Here is a 6,000-nt window from a genome sequence, read left to right as displayed (position 1 = left end):
ATTTTTACAAATTATTATTTTTTCCCCTTTCTGCCACGTGTAAGGGAAAAACCACTTTAAGTTAATTTTCAAAACGTATTATTAGATTCGTAAGCTTATAACTAACTGTTTTTTGAAAATTGACTTCTTTTACTTATAATGGTTTTTCCTTTACACTGTTTTCTTTGGGTAACTTTTTGATTTTCTTGCTCTTTTTATAAATTTTTCTTTTGTGTATTTATCCAACGTTAACCGATAATGATGATTATAATTTCATATCAGATTTTAACTTAGACTTTTTCAGAACAAATGCCTACCTATGTATAAGATTGAATTGTAGTTCATGTTCTATAATAGGTAGACGTGCGTTTAACTAAATGTTAGTAGAGTGAAATTAATCGAGTGTCAAGCATTCGACCGCGGGTTGACACCAGATTACGTAAGGCCGACATGTCAGCACACCATGACACGTCGTGTTCATTAACTATTGCAATATCTCTAGATTTGGCCAGCCATGTTCATATTGTATGCACCTAATCCACGGAGAACAAAAATCTAAGAATAAGTCTTTGTATAAGTTCAATAAACATGGTCCTTGAACTCGTCAAGAGTTTACTCATCTTTCAAACTCACAATACCTGATTATTTGCTTGCTAAGAAGTAAAGAATGATGAAAATTATCAAATCCTTTTAGGTATCTAATTAGTATTAAGTACCTATTTAAACATCTTACATAAGTCCTATCACATAACATAATAGGTTGGTAGTGCTTGTTGTAACTTAGATTATAAAATTTAGATTTCTTAAATGTGTGTCTATGACATAATTTAATAAATAAATAGGTCAATCCTTATCAGCAAACGCCTTCTTTCGCATATCGACTCCTTTAAAAACAATGGACCCAATTTGAACAAGCAAATTACCAAAGCACACCATCATCCCTTCCCTATTCCTTGAGCCAGTAAGAGCAGTAACTAGGATGCTATGAATATTTTCTATCAGTCCTTAGCTCGGAATAGGTCCGGAGTGGAATTGTAACAGTAACGGGAACATCATTGCGAGCTGCGCACAACGATAAGTGATATAACCGACGTTTTAACTGTCGGGCTATGGAGACAGCGAGTGACGATTTAGGAAAAGATGTTTCGTGACTGTTTTTAATGGTATTCCTAGATGATATGTGCTTTAAACCTATTTAAAGGTGTATTAGATGAGGAGTTTCCATTTTTCAAGAAGGCAGCAGTTTTCAGAGGATAAGACGAAAATTCTAACCATTGCAAGGATATACGCAGTTTATAGGTAATCATTATTTTATTACCTATGTCTTAAAATAGTAAAAGAAGATAAGGTAGATAATATTGTTATCATGTACGTTACTCAGTGTAGCAGAAAAACAGAAACAGATATTATCAGAAACCAATAAGATTCATTCAAATGAATAAATTCTCAATGATTTCTTTTACACGCATATCGTTGATGCATTAATTTAACAATTACCAATGCAATCGCAGTTGCAGCTTAAAACCGAAAAGCAAACAAAACGAAAATTAAGCTATTAAGCAAATACATATTGATCAAATTGAAATCCATTTTAAACCGATTAATGTATTTATATTTGACTCCGGCTAGTAAATCACTTAGTTAAATATTTAAAGTTAGTAGTACCGTTTCGTGGTAAATCACTTCCACGAATTGATAGTTAACGGATTTTATTTAAATCGTTTTCGAAAGTTTATTTACATGCAATTTATTTACTGTGAATTAAATAATTATTTTATTCGAATTAATTTAATTGGCTTGTTTCGTGTAAAGATTGAATAAGTATCTTTCACGTTGATCATAAAATCTACAACAAATTTATTCTACAGTAGAGGCCCATTTTGAGATAGAAATGAGTATCGGAAGTCGTTTGAATATGCCGTAGACCTGTTGAAATTCCTTAATGAAAGAAAATAATGAATCTGTAATATTACAACCGACTGCAACCGATCATGTGTGTTTTTACCCACTGGTTGTGAGTATGCGGGTTCGATTCCAAGTTAATCAAATAATTCTTCTGATAAGGCCCACAATTTGTCCATTTTTTTTGCAGGCTCTAGTTACATTTATTTAATTCCGCTAACTTTATGGCCCGCCACTGCCACAATCTCTTTATTAGACTCCAGTTAAATTTGCAAATGGTACAAGCTATATAGCATTAAGGACGAAACGACACCGATATGCATAATTAAAATATCTTAAAACCGTTTGACGAAATCCTTTAAATTGATATAAATTGTTGCAATCACTGTTACTCGTTTAGAGTGAATTGGAACGTTTTGGAGTGCAAGTAACGGGGAGAGGGTTTCCTATTGATTGAATTTATGGGGAAGACTTTACGGGGTACTTTCTTTTAGCTGATTAACTTTTCTTTCGGTAAGTATGGGAGGTGATAGATGGTGGTTTCGTTTTCTTAGCATTATAGTTGAAATTGTGCCTATTTATTTATACTATCTGTGGATGTCAATTTCAATATTCAAAATGACGTACGTTTAGGTTATGATATCCAAATGAGCTATAGTGATGTAAGCTTTAATAAAGCTTACTCCCAAGCTTGGTTCCTTAGAAATGGTGATTAAAAGCATGGAAAATCTAGTTTTTCCGTACAGTTATAATTTTAATTAAAATACCGAGTTCTGCAGATCATAAAGGTTTCAATTATTTATTTTTGTTCCGTTGTTTTTTTTCCTCAAAGTCGAAAATTACCTTCCAATCAATCTTTTTTCTACTTAACTTCTTCCATTAAATTCATTAAAAATGTCTTTGAAATTAAGACCCCTAAATTAATTTCCAATCAATACTATTTTTTCTGCTCTTTAAGAATCTTGTATCCAAACATTTTTATTCCCAATCTCAGTTCTCGGCAAATATTTGATAGGAGCCGGCTGACTGGTGCACTCGACTCCAATGAATACGTGATCACCACATCACGAGGAGTGTACAGAGTAAAGGTATTCCGTGTCAGCGTGAGTGGAGGTACGGAAGACGCTGGGTTATTGATGTTTTTGAGGTTCGTTTGGAAGAAGATTCAATAATTGGTGGTAAGTGTTTTTATATAGGGACTTTTCTGCCTACCGTTAAAGGTAGATCCAATTTGGATGGATGTCCCATTAAATTCATTAAAAATGTCTTTGAAATTAAAACCCCTAAATTAATTTCCAATCAATACTATTTTTTCTGCTCTTTAAGAATCTTGTAACCAAACATTTTTACTTCCAATCTCAGTTCTCGGCAAATATTTGATAGGAGCCGGTTGACTGGTGCACTCGACTCCAATGAATACGTGAACACCACATCACGAGGAGTGTGCCGTGTAAAGGTATTCCGTGCCAGCGTGAGTGGGGATACGGAAGATGCTGGGTTATTGATGTTTTTGAGGTTCTTTGGGAGATTTCAATCATTAGTAGGCAAATATTTTTATATACTTTTTGCCTCGCTTTAAAGGCTAAATAGCTTATTCAATTTAGGTGGGAAGCCTACAAACTTCGTCAAAAATGGATTAAAATCAGATGCATTGCGAATTCTGAAGATATTGAGAAAATTAAAAGTAACCATTTAAGAAACTGAAATACTTTAAGGAGAATGCTGAGAATGGTCAAACTATGTACGGCTAAAAATCTAGTCGCGAACCCTACAAAAATTTACAACCGTCACAATTACCTACGTAGTTAGGTAATCATAAAATCACCGTAGCTTTTCTTTTCACGCCAAGATAGAGACAAAATTACTCCTCATAATAAAATGACGATTTCTAACATCACGACCTTAATCAGCACCAAATCATTTCGCCCAGTTAAGTCAGAATCGAGGAACGCAATACATATTTTCCTCACATATCAAAGAATCCTGGGTCGAATTTGCTCCTACATGCGGGAGGTTGCACCGAAGCGGATCCAATGAATATGTAATCAGACCGTATGGTGTGATCTGAAGGAATTGAATGCACGATCCAGCTGTTTCAAATTATTTTATTTTGTTGTCTATGTGGAAATTTTTGGGTTTTGCTCCCTTTTTGGGAATCTGTGTATGGAGCTTTTTGTATTTAAGTGTATTGACTCGTAGAGATTGGCTGCGGTGTTTCGCGTGGTGTTTACTATTCTATGGTGGCGAGAAGAAACTACTTCACGCACCCGGTTAAAAAGTAGCAAGTTACTATAATAGTTCTTTAATATTTGCATAAGTAGGGGTAATTTAAGAATTAGGTCCACAAGTGATATGAAAATTATGTTATGCGTTAACGAATGAAATCTCTGCTCTACGGAGCTGAAAGTTAGACCAATATTCATTGTCCATACAAAAATACACCTTACGACAATAACAACAAAACGCAATTTTGAATATCATGAACCAATTCATACACCGTCAAAGATGTCCTCATACTTAGTGATTAAACCGATTTCTGAGATTCTATCCGTTGACGTGGCACTAAGTAAGATTCGTGACGATGGCGACGAACAATAGGAGTCGAACCGAATTGATCTGGATGTACTTGCTAGAAGTACTTCAAGGATCGAGGAATGGACCTAAGATCGAGGAATGTGAGTATTGAAACCAGAGTTGTTAACTATAAATACTTTGTCATACAAAAATTTTAGTATTTTTCTTTAAATAACCTATAATAACGATTTCGTCATCAATTGGACAAAACTCGGATTTAGAAATTTTACTTACGATCTAACTGAAAAAAAACACCACAAGAAACTAAGCATCTAAATTAGATGCAGGACCATAGTTTAAAACTGGTCTTGTCTCGTATTACCTTATTCTACATCAGGGGGTCTTAACTTTATCATAAACTCTTACTAGTTATTTCACATACACTGTCCAAAGAAATCTCAAAAAGCATCACTAGACTACCCAACTCTAAACCGCCCAAACATTTTAATTCTCAACCGACCGGCAACGAAAAGGTACAAACAGAAAAGTTTGTAGTTTTATATCACAAAGCAGATAGTCTCGGCTTGCGGGACATAACTCACAAACTGCTGAAGTGTCGTACCGTGTAATATGTTCCATTTTACTACTCTGTGGCATGTGTCTACACTGCCTTGCTTGGGACAGTTTGGGGACAAATAAATAATGTTAAAGTAAATCATGTTTTATTAGCTAAGCTTGATTTTGCATTGGTTTTTGCCAGTCTATCCTAGCGTAATCTCAACTAATTCGGGATTAGTTTCTTTCTCTCTAACCGAATGCAGCTGAATACAAGTCTTTTTGTATTTTACGTAATCTTTTTCTAGATCATTATGTTTTGAGTGCTTGCACGCTACGCACTTTTAGTCGGCCGATAGTTGATTTGGGCTCAAATCAGTGTGAAGATGAATTGAAGTACACATGTAACAACGATCAGGTATTTTTCCAGTGCAGACTGACTAAAAAACGTTGATTGAATACACAAACTTCTAAAAAAAGAACAACATACGGGCCTACAGACGGCCGACCGTTTACAGACTGCAATGTGCGCGTGGGCTTAGATGAGCTTGACATGCATCATGGATTTGAAACGAAATAAAATATTAAGCAAGTAATTAGCCAGAAAATAAAATCCCAATCTTCACAATAAAACAGAATTAAAACACTAATTTACAAGAACTATCAAGATAAAGTCTAATCACCTTTTTCTTAAGCTTAAAAGATAAGCCTAAGCTGGCACAAAGTAAGTGGATAGTGATTCAGTAGTAAATAATGTGCGTTTGAATGCTGCTCGCTCTCGAAGGTTGATATCACGCGCAGTCGGAGAAACAGGACAGTATTGTTAGAAGGGGTATCTTGAGGAACGATACTTATTACGGAAAACAAAAAAATAACAATATTATTAGTTGTTATTCTACGCTAGTCCAAATTCATTATTTGTGACTTTCGAATCTTTTCTTCTGATTGAGGTTCAATCGTTTAACAAATCATAGAGTCCGTTTTCATTCAGATCCACATGAGGGCCTCTGGCGTAGCGATAACCTCAAGAGATTTTTTTTTAATCCAGCT

The sequence above is a fragment of the Helicoverpa armigera genome, chromosome 4 (assembly GCF_030705265.1).
Source record: "Helicoverpa armigera isolate CAAS_96S chromosome 4, ASM3070526v1, whole genome shotgun sequence".
NCBI lineage: Eukaryota > Metazoa > Arthropoda > Insecta > Lepidoptera > Noctuidae > Helicoverpa > Helicoverpa armigera.
The sequence above is the reverse complement of the archived record's forward strand: the minus strand, read 5'-3'. Positions refer to the sequence as shown.